The 23,654-nt window shown below is 45.4% G+C and overlaps 1 long non-coding RNA gene across 1 annotated transcript in view; it reads right to left on the bottom strand.

Annotated features, from left to right (window-relative positions):
- Positions 1-23,579, bottom strand: part of LOC103229733 (uncharacterized) — a 37,071-nt gene extending 13,492 nt beyond the window's left edge. Inside the window, exon 1 of the long non-coding RNA XR_012091089.1 lies at positions 23,131-23,579. This is a non-coding gene — a long non-coding RNA (uncharacterized lncRNA). The remainder of the gene's footprint in view (positions 1-23,130) is intronic.
- Between the last annotated feature and the right edge of the window lie 75 nt (positions 23,580-23,654).

The raw sequence follows: 23,654 nt of genomic DNA on the forward strand, positions 1-23,654 counted from the left end.
TTTTAAATAATGTTAATAACATTTTAAAAATCACATATAAAATTCTTACGTGTATTTGTTTCTGGATTTCTCATTCTGTTCTATGGATCTGTTGGCGTGCCTGTGCAACACTACATCTTTTGTTATCTATTTTAACATTTGACAGAGCTGATTCCCCTGCCTCCCCCTCCCCATACATTCTTTTTAGAATTCCTCTGACTCTTCTTGCTTTTCTTTTCTTCTTTTTTTTTGAGACAAAGTCTCTCATTCTGTCATTCAGCCTGGAGTGCAGTGGTGTGATCTCGGCTCACTGCAACCTCCACCTCCTAGGCTCAAGTGATTCTCCCACCTCAGCCCCCCAAGGGCTGGGACTACAGGCACCTGCCACCACACCCAGCTAATTTTTGTATTTTTAGTAGAGATGGGGTTTCGCCATGTTGCCCATGCTGGTTTCAAACTCCTGAGCTCAAGCGATCCACCCTCCTCGCCTCCCAAACAGCTGGGATTACAGGTGTGAGCCACTGCGCCCAGCCTCTGTGCCCAGCCTCTGTTCTTGCTTTTTTACTTTTTCCACTTGAACTTTGAAATAATACCGCCTAGTTTCCAAACTTAGCTTGTAATTTAATGAAATCACATAAAATTTATAGACTAACTTAGAAAGAACTAACACCTTTATGATGTTGAGCTTTTCTACTCAAGAACAGTGTGCCTTTCTATGTATTTAATTGTTCTTCTGAGTCCTTCAATAGCATTTTAAAGTTTTCACCATAAAGATCCAGCACAGTTCTTATTAAGCATATTCTTAGGTGTTTTAGCTTACTCATAATTATTGTATATGGAAGCTTCTGTCACATCTACCAACTAGTTGTGGTTTGTTGTTTGTTTTTTTGAGATGGAGTCTCACTCTGTCATCCAGGCTGGAGAGCAGTGGCGCGATCTCAGCTCACTGCAACTTCTGCCTCCCAGGTTCAAGCAATTCTCCTGCCTCAGCCTCCCGAGTAGCTGGGATTACAAGCACGTGCCACGACGCCTGGCTAATTTTTGTATTTTCAGTAGAGACAGAGTTTCACCTTGTTGGCCAGGGTGGTCTTGATCTCCTGACCTCGTGATCTGCCTGCCTCTCCCTCCTAAAGTGCTGGGATTACAGGCATGAGCCACCATGCCCAGCCATTTTCCTCTTCTTCATGCATTTCAGAGACTAGAATTCATAGCAGTAATCCATGGAATGATATTTTGTTTTGAGGGAGTGTCTATATGATCCATAAAGTTGTATGCAAAATTTGGTATGCATATACATTTGGGTTGGAGAATGAAATTAAAAGCTTTCCTAAGGTTTCCTAAGGGGTATGTTATGCTATAAAAACTTAAGAATGACTTATCACACCAAAAAGATATTAAGCTTTATGTTATTAAATCAAGTTAAAAAGTAATAATTATATGTCTATTTAGTTTTATTAGAATACAGACTGGGTGCGGTGGCTCATGCCTATAATCCTAGCACTTTGGGAGGCTGAAGCAGGAGATTTGCTTGAACCCAGGAGTTCAAGACCAGCCTGGGCCACATAGTGGGACCCCATCTCTACCAAAGATAATTAAGGGCCGGGCGCGGTGGCTCAAGCCTGTAATCCCAGCACTTTGGGAGGCCGAGATGGGCGGATCACGAGGTCAGGAGATCGAGACCATCCTGGCTAACACGATGAAACCCCGTCTCTACTAAAAAAAAAAAAAAAAAACTAGCCGGGCGAAGTGGCGGGCACCTGTAGTCCCAGCTACTCGGGAGGCTGAGGCAGGAGAATGGCTAAACCCAGGAGGCAGAGCTTGCAGTGAGCTGAGATCCGGCCACTGCACTCCAGCCTGGGTGACAGAGCGAGACTCTGTCCCAAAAAAAAAAAAAAAAAAAAGATAATTAGCTAGGCATGGTAGCATGCGCCTGTAATTCCAGCTACTCAGGAGGCTGAGGTGGGAGGATCGCTTGAGCCTGGGAGGTCGAGGCTAGCTACAGTGAGCCGTGATCATGCCACTGCACTCTATCCTGGGTGAAGAAGTGAGACCCTGTCCCCTCCCCGCCCACACAAAAAGAATACAGATGATTATGGGAGTCATTTACATTTAAAGACTTTTGTTTGATTACCATATATTTATATAGTACATTACCATTTACAAAGAGATTTTATATATTTTGTCTTTTGAACTTTTGACACACATAAGAAATATGTAATACTCTAACTTTAGGCACAAGAAAATAGATTTAGAGAGGTTACTCTCTAAAAAGTGAAAGTGTTAGCAAATAATGAAGTCAGTTCTCAAACTCAGAGTTTAATTAAACCTATTTTGTTATAGGTATATGCAAATTTTACCTTCTCAGGCTGAGTGAGATGGCTCACACCTGTAATCCCAGCACTTTGGGAGGCTGAGGTGGGCAGATTACCTGAGGTCAGTAGTTCGAGACCAGCCTGGCCAACATGGTGAAACCCTGTCTCTACTAAAAATACAAAAATTAGCGTGGTGGGCCAGGTACGGTGTCTCACGCCTGAAATCCCAGCGCTTTGGGAGGCCAAGGCGGGCAGATCACGAGGTCAGGAGATCGAGACCATCCTGGCGAACACAGTGAAACCCCATCTCTACTAAAGATATAGAAAAATTAGCCGGCCGTGGTGGTGGGCGCCTGTAGTCCCAGTTTCTCAGGAGGCTGAGGCAGGAGAATGGTGTGAACCTAGGAGGTGATGCAGCTTGCAGTAAGCGGAGATGGTGCCACTGCACTCCAGCCTGGGAGACATAGTGAGACTCCATCTCAAAAAAAAAAAAAAAAAAAAAATTAGCATGGTGGTGGGCACCTGTAATCCCAGCTACTCAGGAGGCAGAGGCAGGAGGATCGCTTGAACCCAGGAGGTGGAAGTTGCAGTGAGCTGAGATTGCACCACTGCACTCCAGCCTGGGCAGCAAGAGCCAGACTCAGTCTCAAAAAAAAAAAAAAAAAAATTCTGCTTTTCAGAAAATGAAATATTATACATACTAATCTGTAATATACACACATATATATAACATTGAGACAGGGTCTTGCTCTGTGGCCCAGGCTGGAGTGCAATGGTGTGATCATGACTCACTGCAGTTTCAACCTCCTGGGTTTAAATGATTGATGCTTCTGCTTCGGCCTCCCAAAGTGCTAGGATACAGGTGTAAGCCACCACACCAGGCCTGTATTTTTCATTTAATATATTTTGATGATCTTTTCATGTCAGTCTATATAAGTTTATGAATTCACGGTTCAACAGCTGTGAAGTATGTCATTTCCATAATTTATTTGTTGAATTCTCTATTGATGGGTATCTGGATTATTGCCAATTTTTCACTATTAAGAATGATGTCTTGCCGGGCGCGGTGGCTCAAGCCTGTAATCCCAGCACTTTGGGAGGCCGAGATGGGCGGATCACGAGGTCAGGAGATCGAGACCATCCTGGCGAACACGGTGAAACCCCGTCTCTACTAAAAATACAAAAAATTAGCCGGGCGAGGTGGCGGGCGCCTGTAGTCCCAGCTACTCGGGAGGCTGAGGCAGGAGAATGGCGTAAACCCGGGAGGCGGAGCTTGCAGTGAGCTGAGATCCGGCCACTGCACTCCAGCCTGGGAGACAGAGTGAGACTCTGTCTCAAAAAAAAAAAAAAAAAAAAAAGAATGATGTCTTGGTGAAAATCCTTATACACATAATCTTTGTACATTTATGAGGGGAAAGTCCTAGAACTTGAGTTGAGTCAAATCACATAACTACAATAAATATTTCAACAGAAATGATCAAATTGCCCTCCAAATAAATAATGGCAACTTACATTCTCACTAATGGAAAATCAAAATGCCTGTTTTTTTCCCTCACCAAGGATGTGAACCCATTCTGTTTCTTAATACTTGTGCCAACACTAACATCTGTGCTAACACTATTATCAATTTTATATTGATAGTTGATATTTTCCAATGTGAGAGTAAAAAATTATTCCAATTTGCATTTCTTTAGTTATCAGAAACAATGAACATCCCGGAGTGGGGAAATTCTTTCTAGGCATAACAGGAAACTCAAAAGTCATCAACAAAAATCCTAATGAATGCAACTTTTGTGAATTGCTTGCTTATGTCCTTTGTCTATTTTTTCTACTGGGTTACTTTTTCTTTCTAATTGCTCGACATAAGTTTTTATTATTAAGGATGTTAATCCCTTGCCATATGTATTGTGAATATTTTTTCCAAGCTTGTTGTCTTTTCATATGGTGTCTTGTGTCATGCAAGATATAAAATAAAAATATCCTATGGCTTCTGAATTTTGGGCTATGTTTAGAAAAGCTTTCCTCACTTCAAGATTATAAATATATTTATTCAAGTCATTTCTTTTTGGACTCTTATGGTTTTTTTAAATATTAAAATGTTTGCTCTATCTGGAGTTTATTTTGGAGTGAGGAGGGAAGAATTCAATTTTAAAATTATAAATGGTTAGTTGATTGTTCCAATACCTTTTCTTAAATTAATCCTGCCATTTATATCATATGTCCATTTTTATTGGGGCCTAATTCTGTACTTATTCCATTTTAGGAAAAGGATCTGTTTCAAGAGTTTTCTTTTTTTTTTTTTTTGAGACAGAGTCTCGCTCTGTCGCCCAGGCTGGAGTGCAGTGGTGCGATCTTGCTCAGTGCAAGCTCTGCCTCCCAGGTTCACGACATTCTCATGCCTCAGCCTCCCAAGTAGCTGGGACTACAGGCGCCCACCACCAAGCCCGGCTAATTATTTTGTATTTTTAATAGAGATGGGGTTTCACCGTGTTAGCCAGCATGGTCTTGATCTCCTGACCTTGTGATCCACCTGACTCGGCCTCCCAAAGTGTTGGGATTACAGGTATGAGCCACCGTGCCTGGCTTAAGAGGTTTTATAATACATTATATCTGGGAGGCAAGTTCCCCCACTCTACCCCTGCCATTACTCTTCTTTTTCTTATTTTATTTTTTAGTTTTATATATATTTTTTGAGACAGAGTCTCACTCTGTTGCCCAGGTTGGAGTGCAATGGCACGGTCTCGGCTCACTGCAACCTCTGCCTCCTGGGTTCAAGTGATTCTCCTGCCTCAGCCTCCCAAGTAGCTGAGATTACAGGTGCCTGCCACCACGCCCGGCTAATTTTTGTATTTTTAGTAGAGACAGGGTTTCACCACGTTGGCCAGGCTGGTCTCAAACTCCTGACGTCACGTCAGGTGATCCATCCGCCTCGGCCTCCCTAAGTGCGGGGATTACAGGCATGAGCCACCATGCCCAGCCAATACTCTTTCTTTTTCAGAGTGATTCTTAAATGCTTATTCCAAATGAAACTTAGAATAATTCTGACAAATTGTAAATAAAATTCTGTTGATTTTGATTTGGCCTGAATTCAACTTACACACTGATCCAGAGAGAACTGTCATTTTGGCCAGACACGGTGGCTCATGCCTGTAATCCCAGTACTTTGGGAGGCCAAGGTGGGTGGATCACTTGAGGTCAGGAGTTCGAGACCAGCCTGACCAACACAGTGAAACCCCGTTTCTATTAAAAACACAAAAAATCAGCCAAGTGTGGTAGTGGGCCCCTGTAATCCCAGCTACTTGAGAGGGTTAGGCAGAATTGTTTGAACCTGGGAGGCAGCAGTGAGCCAAGATCACAACCACTGCACTCCAGTCTGGGCGACAGAGCGATACTCTGTCTCAAAAAAGAAAAACAAGGCCGGGTGCAGTGGCTTACGCTTGTAATTCCAGCACATTGGGAGGCTGAGGCGGGTGGATCACGATGTCAGGAGATGGAGACCATCCTGGCTAACACGGTGAAACCCCTTCTCTACTAAAAATACAAAAAATTAGCCGGGCGTGGTGGTGGGCGCCTGTGGTCCCAGCTACCCGGGAGGTTAAGGCAGGAGAAAGGCGTGAACCTGGGATGCGGAGCTTGCAGTGAGAGGAAATCTCACCACCACAATCCAGCCGGGGCGACAGGGCGAGACTCCGTCTCAAAACAAAACAAAACAAAACAACCCCTGTCATTTCTGCAATGTTGAGTCTTGTTACCTAAGAATGAGGTGTTTTAATTATTTTGTTTCTTCAGAATTTAACAGTGTTCTTCAAGTAGTTTCTAAAAACTTTGCGGGTTTTTTTTTTTTTAGAGATTGCATCTCACTATGTTGTCCAGGTTGGTCTCAAACTCCTAGTCTCAAGGGATCCTCCCGCCTTGGTCTCCTACAGTACTGGGATTACAGGTATGAGCCACTATGTCCAGATAGTTTATGAACATATGAACATTTTCTAAATATATTCAGATAAACTGTGTGGCTCATCTCAGTGGGCACCATTCACACTGCAGTCAATGCAATTAAAGGCACCCCACTTCCCTGTGAGATGTATACTAGCAACCATGAGTTTTTTGTTTTTGTTTTTTTTTTGAGATAGGGTCTCATTCTGCCACCCAGGCTAGAGTGCAGGGATGTGACCATGGCTTACTGCAGCCTCAACCTCCTGGGCTCAGGCAATTATCCTACCTCAGCCTCCTGAGACACTAGGACCACAGGTGTGTGCCACCACACCTGGCTAATGTTTAAATTTTTTGTAGAGATGGGGCCTCCCTCTGTTGTCCAGGCTGGTCATGAACTCCTGGCCTTTGCCTCCCAAAATGCTGGGATTACAGGTGGGAGTTACCACATCCAGCCTATTTATCTTATTTTGTTATTGTGAATGTGACATTTTCTTCCATTATACTTAATTAGTTACTATTTGACAGAGAAAGAAGAGAAAACTATTGATGTTTGAATGCTAATTTTTGTTTTTTTTTGAGATGGAGTATCACTCTGTTGCCCAGGCTGGAATGCAATGGCACGATCTTGGCTCACTGCAACCTCTGCCTCCCGGGTTCAAGTGATTCTCTTGCCTCAGCCTCCTACATAGCTGGGATTACAGGTGCTCGCCACCACGCCCAGCTAATTTTTGTATTTTTAGTAGAGGTGAGGTTTCACCATGTTGGCCAGGGTGGTCTCGAACTCCTGACCTCAGGTAATCTGCCCACCTTGGCTTTCCAAAGTGCTGAGATTACAGGTGTGAACCACTGTGCCTGGCCTGAACGCTAATTTTTAAATCTGCTATATTACATTGTCTATCGTTTCTTTTTTTCTGTTTTAAAGATGGGAGTCTAGCTACATTCCCCAGGCCGGAGTGCAGTGGCGCTATCATGACTTACAATGTAAACCTGAACTCCTGGCCTCAAGCAATCTCCTGCCGCAGCCTCCTGGTTAGCTGGAGTTACAGGTGCATGCCACCATGCTTGGCTTCCTATTGTTCCTCACAGTTTTTCAGTTGATCCTCTTAGATTTCCAACATATAATCATATAGAAATAATAATTTCATTTAAAACTTCTATGTACTATGTACTATACTGTCACAATATTAAATAATGGGATCATGAATAGAATTTATGTCATGTCTTTTGACCTTAAGTCCAGCGCTCTTTTTTGAGTATATATTCAATCCACTAAATAGTTATCGAGCACCAACAATCTATAAAGCATTGCTATAGATGAGAAAGACATGGTAAAAAGAAAAGTCATTCAATGCCCATATTCATAATCTCTATTTTTTTGAGATGCAGTCTCACTCTGTTGCCCAGTCTGGAGTTCAGTGGTGTGATCACAGATCACTGAAGCCTCAGACTCCTGGGTTCAAGCCTTCCTTCCATATCAGCCTCCTGAGTAGCTGGGGCCATAGCCATGTATCACCATATCTGGTTAATTTTTTAAATTTTTTGTAGAGATGGGGGCTCCTTGTGTTGCCCAGGCTGGTCTCCAACTCCTGGGCTCAAGTGATCTGACTGCCTCAGCCTCCCAAAATGCTGGGATTACAGGCACGAGCCACTGTGCCTAACCTCATAATCTTTTCTTATCCCAACAAACAGATCTAGAGCCACAATAAAAACCCAGTTGATAATTCTTGCAATGTTAAAACTTGTCCAGCAAATTCAATATTCTATCCTACTCAACTGAAATGTGACCATATGCAAAAATTATTCTCCAAGGACAGGAGTGTTTTGTTTTTGTTATTTTTTAGGAAGAAGCAGAATGAGCTGGGACTAAGGAAGTGAGTGAACAACGGGCATAAGTAGATATTTACCTGAAAGCCAAATATATAAAATAAACAAGGGGCTGAACACCCCCCACCCTGCCCTTCAGAAAGCTGGAAGCAGAGCTATCTGAAAGCATGAGTAATGTGACCTAAGGCAGAGTTTAACCTCAGGGGGAAGGTATAAGAAAAGCAAGCATGCATGAGCATGTTTTCAAGTCTATGAACTGCAATCGTGTGTAGCTAACAACCTAGTGAGATGAGACAGCAATGTAATAAATGTCATAATAAAGTTAAGTATTAACATAAGGTGCTGAAAGAGAATGTTTCTCAAAGGAGGTGAGTCACTCATTTGGCAAGCATGTATTGAGTACCTATTGAATGTCAGGCCCCAATCTACAAACAAGATGCCAAACAAAAAACGTAGGACTCCTCTTCTCAAAGAGCTTATGGTCTACTGGGGGAGGTGGTTTTTATTTAAGAAAACATATAAATATGTGTGTGTGTATGATCTATGTATTACTAGAAATGGTGCTAAGTGCTATACAGGAAATAATTCCATAAGAAAATAAGGTGACATAACTTACATTTGTGGCCTCAGGGAAAGCCTCTCTGAGAAAGCAGCCTTTAAGTTGAAAAGTGAGGGATGAATAAGCAGAGAACATACCAGGCAGGAGTGATTTTTTGGAGTGAAGTCTTCTCGGATGAGTGGCCTTCTATTCCCTCTGATGAACAGAGAGGAAAGGGAATCTCACTTATGCAAAGGCATGCAAGCACAGGTGTGACAGATATGAGGAACTACAAGTTACCGTAACTCAGTAAGGGGACAAGTGGAAATGGAAACACCAGGAAAAGAGAAAAAAAAAGGCAAAAATGTGAAGAATATGGAAGAGGAACAAACTAGAAATCCAATTCAGTATGTGTTGATTATTTACCACGTGCTTAGCAATATCTTAGGGGATTTTTTTTTTTTTTTTTTTTTTTTTTTTTTTTTTTTTGAGACGGAGTCTTGCTCTGTAGCCCGGGCTGGACTGCAGTGGCCGGATCTCAGCTCACTGCAAGCTCCGCCTCCCGGGTTTACGCCATTCTCCTGCCTCAGCCTCCGGAGTAGCTGGGACTATAGGCGCCCGCCACCTCGCCCGGCTAGTTTTTTGTATTTTTAGTAGAGACGGGGTTTCACCGGGTTAGCCAGGATGGTCTCGATCTCCTGACCTCGTGATCCGCCCGTCTCGGCCTCCCAAAGTGCTGGGATTACAGGCTTGAGCCACCGCGCCCGGCCAGGGGGTTCTTAAAGTGTAAAAAGAATGGCTCCTCCTCTCAATAAACTCAGAGTCTAAATGGGTAGATACAGACTGCATCCTCGACTAGATTCTTTTCTTTTTTTGAGACGAAGTCTCCCTCTGTCACACAGGCTGGAGTGCAGCAGAGCAACCTCGGCTCACTGCAAGCTCCACCTCCCGAGTTCACACCATTCTCTCGCCTCAGCCTCCCGAGTAGCTGGGACTACAGGTGCCCACCACCACGCCCGGCTAATTTCGTTTTTGTATTTTTAGTAGAGATGGGGTTTCACCTTGTTAGCCAGGATGGTCTTCATCTCCCGACCTTGTGATCCGCCTGCCTCGGCCTCCCAAAGTGCTGGGAATACAGGCGTGAGCCACTGCGCCCGGCCAACTAGATTCTTTTAATATCATAAACTGTGTTTTTGTTTTCCCAAACAGTAACTCCTAAAATGAATTTTTAAATTAACAAATGAATCTTACTTCCTGCCACAGGCCCCGACTACTACTTTACAGCAATCTATGGCTAAAAATCACTCAGCTTTACTGGCTGCTTCTCAACAGGCCAATAATGCTGATGAGGCTCTTCAGAGAGTGAGAAGTACTTTTTTATTTTCTTTTTTTTTTTTTAAATCACCTCTTCATAGCCTCCTCTCAATAAGTACTTCTCATTATATATAAGTAACATGTTAATTTTTTCTTTACATATAGCACACTAGCTCTTTTAAAAATCTCATCGTTCCTGTTTTAGGATCTCAGACAGAAAAAAGTTAGAAACTGTTATTGAGGCTATTAAGCTTGAACGTCCTTGCTCTAATCTTTGCAAAGATAAAACCCACAATGCTTATTAGGCTGCTTGGATAAGCTGTTGTTTTACTTCTTACTGGAGGAGCTTAACAATGAAAAACAAAGCTACCATGAGTTCTGTCCTAATTTGAGTTCAGTTCTAACATACTCTAATAATTCAATTAGTTCTGCGACTGTGGCAGAATGTCCCAGCCTTATGACAGTTAATTCTCTTATTTTCTTCCTGTATTTTCCCTTTATTACTACGGTTTGGAACCCACATTTCAGTCTTAACCCTAGAGTCTAAGATAATTAAAATAGCACACATGGAGTTATATTTATTTGAGGGGGTAGGAGACAGCTGTGACTCAAGGCTGGGACTGGAGACAGTAAGCAATAGGCAGAGGTGTTTTGTTTTATTTCATATATATATATATACACATACATACATACATTTTTTTTTTTTTTGAGACAGAGTCTCGCTCCGTTGCCCAGGCTAGAGTGCAGTGGGACCATCTCAACTCACTGCAAGCTCCGCCTCCCGGGTTCATGCCATTCTCCTGCCTCAGCCTCCCAAGTAGCTGGGACTATAGGTGCCTGCCACCATGCCCGGCTAATTTTTTATATATATATATATATATATTTTTTTTTTTTTTTTGAGGCGGAGTTTCGCTCTGTCGCCCAGGCTGGAGTGCAGTGGCCGGATCTCAGCTCACTGCAAGCTCCGCCTCCCGGGTTCACGCCATTCTCCTGCCTCAGCCTCCCGAGTAGCTGGGACTACAGGCGCCCGCCACCTCGCCCGGCTAGATTTTTGTATTTTTTAGTAGAGACGGGGTTTCACCGGGTTAGCCAGGATGGTCTTGATCTCCTGACCTCGTGATCCGCCCGTCTTGGCCTCCCAAAGTGCTGGGATTACAGGCTTGAGCCACCGCGCCCGGCCAATTTTTTATATTTTTAGTAGAGATGGGGTTTCACTGTGTTAGCCAGGATGGTCTTGATCTCCTGACCTCGTGATCCGCCCGCCTCAGCCTCCCAAAGTGCTGGGATTACAGGCGTAAACCACCACACCTGGCCTATATATATATTTTTGAGACAACGTCTTGCTCTGTGGCCCAGGCTGGAATGCAGTATTGCGAAGACAGCTCACTGAAGCCTTGACTTTCTGGGCTCAAGCGATCCTCCCACCTCAGCCTCCTGAGTAGCTGGGATTACAAGTATGTGTCGCCATGCCTGGCTAATCTTATTTTTATAGAGACAGGACCTTGCTATGTTGCCAGGTTGGTTGTGAGCTCTTGGGCTCTAGCTATCCTCTCGCCTCGGCCTCCCAAAGTGTTGGGATTATAGGTGTGAGCCACCACACCAGCCGTGTTTTGTTTTCAACTGGAGAAAGAAGCAATTCTATTGACAATCACTAGCACGCTGCCAAACTCTCAAGCAGAAATGACCGTTGGTTCCTCTGTGCTGCTCCCTTCTTTGCTCAGCAGGCTTACACTACATGGGAGGAGGCAGTGCAGTGCGGCAGTTTGCCCAGGACAAACAGTAACTTGCTGCTGGAGCAGGGTGTCCTAGAGGAGACCAGGAATTTGTTACAATGTGAGCATAGTGAAGAAACTGATCTTGAAAAGAGGTAGCTGGGCACGGTGGCTCACACTTGTAATGCCAGCACTTTGGGAGGCAGAGGCCAGTGGATCACTTGAGGTCAGCAGTTCAAGACCAGCCTGATCAACATGGTGAAACCCCATCTCTACCAAAAATACAAAAATTAGGACAGGGCTGGGAGCAGTGGCTCAAGCCTGTAATCCCAGCACTTTGGGAGGCTGAGGGGGGCAGATCACCTGAGGTTGGGAGTTTAAGACCAGCCTGACCAACATGGAGAAACCCCGTCTCTACTAAAAATACAAAAAAAATTAGCCGGGCATGATGGCCCATGCTTGTAATCCCAGTTACTCAGAAAACTGAGGCAGGAGAATCGCTTGAACCCAGGAGGTGGAGGCTGCGGTGAGCAGAGATCGAGCCATTGCACTCCAGCCTGGGCAACAAAAGCGAAACTCCGTCTCAAGAAAAAAAAAAAAAAAAAAAAAAAAACTAGGATGGGAGTGGTGGCTCACACCTGTAATCTCAGCACTTTGGGAGGCCGAGGTGGGTGGATCACCTGAGGTCAGGAGTTTGAGACCAGCCTGGCCAACATGATGAAACCCCGTCTCTACTAAAAATACAAAAAATTAGCTGGGCATGGTGGCAGGTGCCTGTAATCCCAGCTACTCAGGAGGTTGAGGCAGGAGATTTCTTGAACCCAAGAGGCAGAGGTTGCAGTAAGCCAAGATCACGCCATTGCACTCCAACCTGGGCAATAAGAGTGAAACTCCATCTTGGGAAAAAAAAAAAAATTAGCTGGGTATGGTGGTACATGCCTGTAGTCCCAGCTACTCGGGAAGCTGACACAGTTGGATTGCTTGAACCCAGGAGGCGGAGGTTACAGTGAGCTGAGATGACGCCACTGCATTCCAGCCACGGCCAAGTAGTGAGACTCCATCTTAAAAAAAAAGAAAAGAAAAGAAGAGGTACTTCTTCTTCTTTTAACCTAGAAGAGTAAGAATGGGTTCAGATAGAGATAAGAAGGGAGGTATAAGTTGGAAGGTAAGAAATGAGAAAGGTTTATGCCTTATGACGATTCCCAAGTTTTCTTGGTTCTCAGAGCCCTTAGTGTTTCAGAATTTCTTTATGACACTCCCTGGACCAATAGAAAAATCTAACAGTTCCATTTATCAGGTACAGTTCAAACAACCTAATAAGTAGTTATGTCTGGATAATTTAGCAGCTGTTTGAAAAATAAATTGAATACTATAGATAGAGTGGCTCTAGTTTTGATTTTTTTTTTCTTTTTTGAGACGGAGTCTCACTCTGTCGCCCAGGCTGGAGTGCAGTGGCGTGATCTCAGCTCACTGCAACCTCTGCCTCCAGGGTTCAAGCAATTCTCCTGTCTCAGCCTCCTGAGATTACTACAGGTGTGTGCCACTACGCTTGCCCAGCTAATTTTGATTTTTTTTTTTTTGAGAAAGAGTTTCACTCTTTTTGCCCAGGCTGGAGTGCAATGGCACAATCTTGGCTCACTGCAAGCTCCACCTCCCGGGTTCAAGTGATTCTCCTGCCTCAGCCTCCCAAGTAGCTGGGATTACAGGTGCCTGCCACCATGCATGGCTAATTTTTTGTATTTTTAGTAGAGATGGGGTTTCACCATGTTGGCCAGGATGGTCTCGATCTGCTGACCTCGTGATCCACCCACCTCGGCCTCCCAAAGTGCTGGGATTACAGGCATGAGCCACTGCGCCTGGTCAGTTTTGATTTTTTTTTAACTGCACATATAATTCACCCAACGACTATAATTCAGTGGTTTTTGGTATATTCAGAACTGTGCAACTATCACCTCTAAAAGAAACCCTGGTCTCATTAGCAGTCATGATTCCTTCCCTGTCATTTTCCCATCCGTAGGCTACCACGAATCTACTTTCTGTCTCTATACTACATTCCTTTCTTTCTTTTTTTTTGAGACGGAGTCTTGCTCTGTCGCCCAGCCTGAAGTGCAGTGGCTTGATCTCAGCTCACTGCAGCCTCCACCTTCTGGGTTCAAGCAATTCTCCTGCCTCAGTCTCCTGAGTCGCTAGAATTACAGGTGCATGCCACCATTCTCGGCTAATTTTTTTTTTTTTTTGAGACAGAGTCTCGCTCTGTCGCCCAGGCTAGAGTGCAGTGGCGTGATCTCAGCTCACTGCAAGCTCCGCTTCCCAGGTTCATGCCATTCTCCTGCCTCAGCCTCCCGAGTAGCTGGGACTACAGGTGCCTGCCACCACACCTGGCTAATTTTTTGTATTTTTAGTAGAGACGGGCTTTCACCGTGTTAGCCAGGGTGGTCTCGATCTCCTGACCTCATGATCCACCCGCCTCAACCTCCCAAAGTGCTAGGATTACAGGCGTGAGCCACCACGCCCGGCCACTACATTCCCTTCTATCATAGCTGATTAATATTCTATTGTATGGATATACCACATTTTGTTTATCCATTCATTAGTTGATGGTCATGTGGTTTGTTTCCACTTTTTGACTATTTTGAATAATGCTGCTGTGAACATTCACGTATAAGTTTTTGTGTGAAAATTTTTTTTTTTTTTGAGATGGAGTCTCGCTCTGTCACCCAGGCTGGAGAGCAATGGTGTGATCTCGGCTCACCGTAACCTCTGCCTCCCAGGTTCAAGTGATTCTCCTGCCTCAGCCTCCTGAGTACCTGGGATTATAGGCGTGCACCACCACATCCGGCTAATTTTTGTATTTTTATTTATTTATTTATTTATTTATTTATTTATTTATTTTTTGAGACGGAGTCTCGCTCTGTCGCCCAGGCTGGAGTGCAGTGGCCAGATCTCAGCTCACTGCAAGCTCCGCCTCCCGGGTTCTCGCCATTCTCCTGCCTCAGCCTCCCGAGTAGCTGGGACTACAGGCGCCCGCCACCTCGCCCGGCTAGTTTTTTTTTTTTTGTATTTTTTTTAGTAGAGACGGGGTTTCACCGGGTTAGCCAGGATGGTTTCGATCTCCTGACCTCGTGATCCACCCATCTCGGCCTCCCAAAGTGCTGGGATTACAGGCTTGAGCCACCGCGCCCGGCCATTTTTGTATTTTTAGTACAGATGCAGTTTCACCATGTTGGTCAGGCTGGTCTTGAACTCTTGACCTCATGATCCACCCACCTTGGCCTCCCAAAATGTTGGGATTACAGACGTGAGCTACCATGCCCGGCTGTGCAAATATGTTTTGATATCTCTTGGGTATATACACGTGATTGGAATTGCTGGGTCCTATGGTAACTGTTGAAACTTTTAGGGAACTGCCAGACTATTTTCCATATTGACTGTATTACTTTTCCTTCCTATCTGCAGTATATGGGGGTTTAAATTTCTCCACATTCTCACCAACACCTGTTATTATTTATCTTTTTGATTATAGCCATCCTAGTGTATATGAAGTGATAGCTCCTTGTGGTTTTAATTTGCATTTACTTGATTGCTAATAATGTTGTGAATCTTTCCACGTGCTCACTGGCCATTTGTGTAACTTCTTTGCAGAAATCCTTTGTCCATTCTCTTTTTGTGACAGGGTCCTGCTATGTTGCTCAGGCTGGTGTGCAGTAGTGTGGTCATAGCTCCAGTTTTATAGTTTTAGTTCTTCCATTTAGGTCTTTAATCCATTTTGAGTTAATTTTTGTTTTTTGAGACAGGGTCTCCCTCTGTTGCCCAGGCTGGAATGTAGTGGTACAATCACAGTTCACTGTAGCCTCAACCTCTTGGGCTCAAGTGATCCTCCTGCCTCAGCCTCCTAGGACTCCTGGAATACACCACCACACCAGGCTAATTTTAAAATGTTTTTGTAGAGACAAGGTCTCGCCATATTGCCCAGGCTGGTTTTGAACTTCTGGGTTCAAGTGATTCTCCTGCCTCAGCCACCCAAGGTATTGGGGTTACAGGCATAAGCCACCATGCCCAGCCTATCCAGGCTTTAAATACCACCTATTTGCTGATAACTGCAGAATACAGCTGGGCAGCTCAGACCTCCTTCCAGACTTGATTATTCAACTGCCTTCTGGACGTTCCCTCTGAATGTCTGGTATCTCATACCCAATATGTGAAAATGGAATTCCTGATCTTCCTTTCAAAACGTGCTCCTCCTCAGCCTTCCTCATCTCTGTTAATGGCATTTCCATCGTCCAGTTGCTTATGTCTACTTTGGAGTCATTCCTGACTCCTTCATTTCTCCCACAAGCCACATCCCATCTGCTGGGAAATCCTCTTGGCTTTACCTTCAGAGTATATGTAGGATTCTGCAGCCTCTTTTCATCTCAATTGCTACCTAGTCCAAGTTTCTGGCACCTGTGGCCTGATTACTACAGTTAGCTTCCTTAGTGACCTTCCTGTTCTACTCTTTTTTTTTTTTTTTGAGACGGAGTCTCGCTCTGTCGCCCAGGCTGGAGTGCAGTGGCTCGATCTCGGCTCACTGCAAGCTCCGCCTCCCGGGTTTGCACCATTCTCCTGCCTCAGCCTCGCGAGTAGCTGGGACTACAGGCGCCCGCCACCTCGCCCGGCTAGTTTTTTGTATTTTTAGTAGAGACGGGGCTTCACTGTGGTCTGGATCTCCTGACCTTGTGATCCGCCCGCCTCGGCCTCCCAAAGTGCTGGGATTACAGGTGTGAGCCACCGCCCGGCCTCTGTTCTACTCTTGCTTCCTTAAATCTATTCTCAAACCAGCGAACACATAAATTCTTAAACCCTGCAATGGTTTCCCTGCTCACTCTGCTCCAGCCACAATGGCCCTCTTACTATTCCCCGAACACACTAGGCACACTTCTGCCTTGGGGGCCTCTGCTGTGGTTTTTTCCTGTGCTTGGTCCACTCTTACACCAGTTCTTCCCATGGGCCACCTCCTTACTTCTTTCAAGTCTTTACAGAAATGTCACTGTCTCAAAGAGTCTTATTTTGACCAACATATTTGAAACTGCAAATTACCTGACATATTCTCAATCTCTCTTTTACCCTGACCTACATTTTTCCTACTGCTAATCACTACATGATGTACTTAGTTGTGTTTATTGCCTTTCTGTTATTGCTTATCCTTTGTCTTCTCCCTACAAGAACATGGAATTCATGAGTGAGGAATTTTTGATGCATCCTGAAAGTTACAACAATGTAGCAAATACAGTCACTCAAAAATTTCAGAATACAGGCTGGCTGTGCTGGCTCATACCTGTAATCACAACACTTTGTGACGCTGAGGCAGGAGGATTACTTGAGTCCAGGAGTTCAAGACTAGCTTGGGCAACATAGTGAGGTTCTGTCTTTATAAAAAATTAAAAAATGGCCGGGCATGGTGGCTCACGCCTGTAATCTCAACACTTTGGGAGGCCGAGACAGGCGGATCACAAGGTCAAGAGATCGAGACCATCCTGGCCAACATGGTGAAACCCCATCTCTACTAAAAATACAAAAATTAGCTGGGCATGGTGGCGCACACCTGTAGTCCCAGCTACTCAAGAAGCGGAGGCAGGAGAATTGCTTGAACCCGGGAGGCGGAGGTTGCAGTGAGTGGAGATCATGCCACTGCACTCTGGCCTGACAAAAGAGCAAGACAGTCTCAAAAAAAGAAAAAAATTAAAAATTAGCTGGGCATGGTGGTACATTCCTGTAGTCCCAGCTACTCAGGAGGCTGGGGCAGGAGGATGGCTTGAGCCTGGAAGGTTAAGGCTGCAATGAGCCAGGCCGGTACCACTGTACTTCCTGCCCAGGCAACATAGTGAGACCCTGTCTCTAAAAAAAGGAAAAAGAAAAAAATTGAGACTACAGAGAATTTTAATGAGGTTACTCTTATGCTTAAGTGTGCAGACAATCTGGATAAAAGGGAGCATATATGTAAAAAATATAAATATCAATACAAGGGGGCTGGGCGTGGTGGCTCATGCCTCTAATCTCAGCACTCTGGGAGGCTGAGGCAGGCAGATCAACTGAGGTTAGGAGTTCGAGACCAACCTGGCCAAATGGCAAAGCCCTGTCTCTACTAAAAATACAAAAGAATTTAGCCTGGCTTGGTGGCACGCACCTGTAATTCCAGCTACTCAGGAGGCTGAGGCAAGAGAATTGCTTGAACCTGGGACATGGAGGTTGCCGTGAGCTGAGATCGTGCCACTGCACTCCAGCCTGGGCCATAGGGCCAGACTCTGTCTCAAAAAAAAAAAAAAAAAGGAAAAAATGGTAGAGGGGTAGGCGCTAGGCGCAGTGGCTCAGGCCGGTAATCCCAGCACTTTGGGAGGCTGAGGTGGGTGGATCATCTGAGGTCAGGAGTTCAAGACCAGTCTGGCCAACATGGTGAAACCCCATCTCTACTAAAAACACAAAAATCAGCCGGGCGTGGTGGCGGATGCCTGTAGTCCCAGCTGCTCAGGAAGCTGAGGCAGGAGAATTGCTTGAACCCGGGAGGCGGAGGTTGCAGTGAGCCAAGATCACGTCACTGCACTCCAGCCTGGGCAACAAGAGCAAAACTCCATCTCAAAACAAAACAAAACAAGATAATTAGCACATGCTGATAAGACTCTAATGATATAATGAATATGTACACAAAATTTTGAACACAATTATAGGGAGTTCAAACATTCCCTGAAGCCAGCTATGGGTCCCGAGTTAAGAATCCTTGGTTTCAAATATGGTTTTATCACCCAGGGCTTGGTGAAAATGGGATTTAAACTAGTTCTTTTTTTTTTTTTTTTTTTTCCCCGAGACGGAGTTTTGCTCTTGTTGCCCAGGCTGGAGTGCAATGGTGTGATCTTGGCTCACCGCAGCCTCTGCCTCCCAGGTTTAGGCGATTCTCCTGCCTCAGTCTCCCTAGTAGCTGGGATTACAGGCATGTGCCACCACGCCTGGCTAATTTTTTATTTGTAGTAGAGACAGGGTTTCTCCATGTTGGTCAGGCTGGTCTGAAACTCCCGAACTCAGGTGATCGCCTGCCTCAGCCTCCAAGAGTGCTGGGATTATAGGCATGAGCTACCATGCCCAGCCTTAACTAGTTCTTAAAGAATACACTATGAAGGTAAAAGGGGGGCAGTCAGGGGAAGGTCATCTCAAGCAAGGGACATAGCTAAGGATGACAGCAGGTTGGGCATGGTGCCTCATGCCTTGAATTTTGGGAGGCAGAGGTGGGTGGATTGCTTGAGCTCAGGAGTTCGAGGCCTGCCTGGCTGACATGGTGAAACCCTGTCTCTACTAAAAATACAAAAATTCGCCATGCATGGTGGCGGGCGCCTGTAGTCCCAGCTACTTGGGAGGCTGAGGCAGGAGAATCGCTCAAACCCAGGAGACAGAGGTTGCAGTGAACCGAGATTGCACCACTGCACTCCAGCCTGGGCAACGGAGTGAGACGTGTCTCAAAAAAAAAAAAAAAAAAACCCCGTCTCTACAAAAAATACAAAAATTAGCTGGGCATGGTGGCACATGCCTGTAGTCCCAGCTACTTGGGAGGTTTGCCAGGGCCTAGGAGGTGGAGGTTGCAGAGAGCCGAGATTGAGCCACTATGCTCCAGCTTGGGCGACAGAGCAAGGCTCTGTCTCCAAAAAAAAAAAAAAAAAAAAAAAAAAAAGGATGAGAGCAGAACCGTCTGACTGGAATGGAGGATTTATGCAGTAGGTAAGAAACAGGCTGAGAAGTACTGGTGTATGACTTAAACTGTGTGGATATTTCAAATAATTGAAAGTTTTTGGACAAAAGAATATGTAATGCCTAAAGCACTGTTTTTAGAAAATTACTTTGGTAGTTGTTTAGAAGGAATTAATTCACAAAACCATTAAAATGATTCAAGTTTGAACTGAAAAAATAACTGATAAAGTTTAGAGACTGATGAATTTATTTAGAAATACCAGGTTTAGGCTGGGCGCGGTAGCTCATGCCTGTAATCCCAGCACTTTGGGAGGCCGAGGCAGGTGGATCACGAGGTCAGGAGTTCGAGACTAGCCTGACCAGCATGGTGAAACCCCATCTCTGCTAAAAATACAAAAAAATTAGCCCGGCGTGGTGGCACACGCCTGTAGTCCCAGCTATTCGGGAGGCTGAGACTCGCTTGAACCCAGGAGGTAGAGGTTGTGGTGAGCCGAGATCATGCCACTGCACTCCAGCCTGGGCAACAGAGTGAGACTCTGTCTCAAAAAAAAAAAAAAAAAAAAAAGGCCGGGCACGGTGGCTCAGGCCTGTAATCCCAGCACTTTGGGAGGCCAAGACGGGTGGATCACGAGGTCAGGAGATCGAGACCATCCTGGCTAACATGGTGAAACCTCGTCTCTACTAAAAAAAATACAAAAATCTAGCCGGGCGAGGTGGCGGACGCCTGTAGTCCCAGCTACTCGGGAGGCTGAGGCAGGAGAATGGTGTGAACCCAGGAGGCGGAGTTTGCAGTGAGCTGAGATCCGGCCACTGCACTCCAGCCTGGGCGACAGAGCCAGACTCCGTCTCAAAAAAAAAAAAAAAAGAAATACCCGGTTTAGGCCGGGTGCAGTGGCTCACGCCTGTAATCCCAGCCCTTTGAGAGGCCGAGGTGGGTGGATCACCTGAGGTCAGGAGTTCGAGACCAGCCTGGCCAACACGGTGAAACCCCGTCTGTACTAAAAAATACAAAAATTAGCTGGGCTTGGTGGCGGGTGCCTTAATCCCAGCTACTCGGGAGGCAGAGGCATAAGAATCGTTTGAATCCAGGAGGCAGAGGTTGCAGTGAGTTGAGATCGAGCCATTGCACTCAAGCCTGGGGGACAAGAGCGAGACTTCTCTCAAAAAAAAAAAAAAAAAAAAAAAAAAAAAACAAAGAAAGAAGAAGAAAAAAGAAATATCCAGTTTGAGGCTGGGTGCGGTGGCTTACACCTGTAATCCTAGCACTTTGGGAAGCTGAGGTGGGTGGATCACCTGAGGTCAGGAGTTTGAGACCAGCCTGGCCAACATGGTGAAACCCTGTTTCTACTAAAAACACAAAAATTAGCTGGGTGTGGTGGCATGCGCCTGTAATCCCAGCTACTTGGGAGGCTGGGGCAGGAGAATTGCTTGAACCTGGGAGGTGGAGAGGTGAGCTGAGACTGTGCCACTGCACTCAAGCCTGGGCAACAGAGTGAGACTCTACCACAAAAAAATAAAAATAAAAATAAATTCCCGGTTTGAAATTGAAAATCAGAAATAAAATTAGGTCAGGCCCATTTATTTATTTATCTACTTATTTATTTATTTCCCGAGATGGAGTCTCGTTCTGTCGCCCAGGCTGGAGTGCAGTGGTGAGATCTCGGCTCACTGCAACCTCCACCTCCCGGGTTCAAGCGATTCTCTTGCCTCAGCCTCCCGAGCAGCTGGGACTACAGACATGTGGCACCACGCCTGGCTGATTTTTGTATTTTTAGTAGAGATGGGGTTTCATCATGTTGGCCAGGCTGGTCTCATACTCCTGACCTCGTGATCCGCCCGCCTTGGCCTCCCCAAGTGCTGGGATTACAGGCATGAGCCAACATGCCTGGCCATTCAGGCCTAGTTATTTAGTTTTGGGTGTTACTTATTGAATCTTTGAATATGGGGGAAGAAAGCTACGAGAGAAAAAGAATAAAAACAGAGATTATTCAAAGGCTATGCATGGGGTCGGGTACAGTGGCTCATGCCTGTAATCCCAGCACTTTGGGAGGCCAAGGAGGGCAGATCACAAGGTCAAGAGATCAAGACTATCCTGGTCAACGTGGTGAAACCTCATCTCTACCAAAAATACAAAAATTAGTTGGGCATGGTGGTGCACATCTGTAGTCTGAGCTACTCGGGAGGCTGAAGCAGGAGGATCACTTGAACCTGGGAGGCAGAGGTTGCAGTGAGCTGAGATCACATCACTGCACTCCAGCCTGGTAACAGAGCAAAGCTCCGTCCAAAAAAAAAAGAAAAAAAAACCAAAGGCTATGCATGAGACAAAGTGAATAGTCTATTACTGTGATTATAATAAAATGTTGAATTTATATACGGTAAATCTTGATAGAATGCTTAAATTACATAGGTATTATGGGAAATAGAATGTTGTGGTTAATTAAGGAATAATACAAAATTTTGTTTTAACTTTTGCTTACTGGGTTTTTTTTCCCCCATATATATATACACATATATATATATTTTGAGACAGAGTCTGGCTCTGTTGCCCAGGTTGACGTGCAGTGGCACGATCTAGGCTCACTGCAAGCTCCGCCTCCCAGGTTCACGCCATTCTACTGCCTCTGCCTCCCAAGTAGCTGGGACTACAGGCCCCTGCCACCATGCCCCGCTAATTTTTTTGTGTTTTTAGTAGAGACGGGTTTTCACCATGTTAGCCAGGATGGTCTTGATCTCCTGATCTCGGCCTCCCAAAGTGCTGGGATTGCAGGCGTGAGCCACTGCGCCTGGCCTTTTCCCCCCAAAATATTATTACACTTTTTTCCTCTTGATAATTAGGAGATACAGATCAATTATTTTTAGAAGATTCAAGATGTCACTATCCTTCAAGTTGATTATTGTAAAATATGTGTTTTCAATGTAAAATAGCACAGTATGGAGTTTGGGATCTAGCCATGGGAACCACAGAACATACCTTGGTGTATTAAGATTTCTGATCTCGATTTGACTTTTAGGTAAAGTCGGATAACATCGAAACAATTCTAAGAAAAAATTTTAAGCATTTCTAAGGCTCTATTAATTAAGTAGGACTTCAGTGCTTTTTTTCTTTTTTTCCCAACACAATGCAAATGTATTATTACATCATTGGCACAGTTTCTATTGGTATCTATTTGCTTTATAATACAGAAGATGTTTATGATTTAGATTCCTCCTACTTTAGAAATTCCCTCCATTCACTTCTTTTGTGTCCCTCAAGATATAATCTGAACTTTCAGGAATAGTTGATTCTTGGTGTTACAGATGTTGGCTTCCCTCCTCCCTGGAATTCTATTAGAATGTTTCTGTCACTTTAGAAACTTTCCTATTCTGGTGCAACATGCCAAGAAACCCAGGTATAAAATAGTGATTGTTTAATCTTACTTTGACACGTGTGCCCGTTCTTACAAATCTAGACCCTGTACATTACATGCATACAACTATCCCTATGGATCTCCTAGTAAATAATCTCACTGACTCCACCTGAGCCTTCTGGAAAAAAAAAACCAATTACCTTAAATTTTATTAAGAGCTCTTCGTAAACTACTGAGCAAGAGAAGTGAATCCTGCATAGATTCAGTCCCCGGTTCCCAGAGCGCTTCCCCGCCGCGTGTCTCTGAACAGTTGGAAAGGACAAACCTCCGCTAAGAAGCGGAGGCCGCCAGTGCTCACCACACATAGGAATTAGGATATTCATGCTGTACCACATTCTTCTCTCCCCCTACCCGGCCTGAAATAAAACATAGTGAAGCGTAAAGCTTGAGTCCTTCGGTACCTTCTCAGAAACGGCGGCGAGGAGGCTTCCAAGGGGCTTGCTTCCTGACCGGGGATCCAGACGGTCGCGCGGGTAGTCAGCACTCTCTCTGGGCGGGACAGTCCCGGTCCCGAAGGGAGGGCCCAGGAGGGGTGGAGCCGTCCCCGCCCGAACACAGGGGCATCCGCGCTCCCTGTAGGGTACCCCGCGTGCTGGCCCCGAAGGGGTGGCAGTCGGGGTGGCGCTCTTCCTCCGCTCTTTGGGGTCCCGGCGCCCCTCAGGGCAGGGGGGGAGACCGCTGAGGAAGCACCCTCAAGTTCACCTCAGGCTCCTGACACCAGCCCCGCCGCGGTTCCCCCTGATCGGCTTTCCGTTGGGCCTGGTGGCTGCGGAACCGTCAACTAGACCCCACCGGCTGGAACCGACATCACCTGGGAAGCAGCCGGGCCGCCCGGAGGCCACGCCCAGGGGAGGAGCCTGCGGACGCCCAGCCGGGTGGAGCACGCCAGGTGAGCACGCCTGCGCAGTCGGGCCGTAAACAAGCC

Source organism: Chlorocebus sabaeus, chromosome 24 (assembly GCF_047675955.1).
Source record: "Chlorocebus sabaeus isolate Y175 chromosome 24, mChlSab1.0.hap1, whole genome shotgun sequence".
NCBI classification, from domain to species: domain Eukaryota; kingdom Metazoa; phylum Chordata; class Mammalia; order Primates; family Cercopithecidae; genus Chlorocebus; species Chlorocebus sabaeus.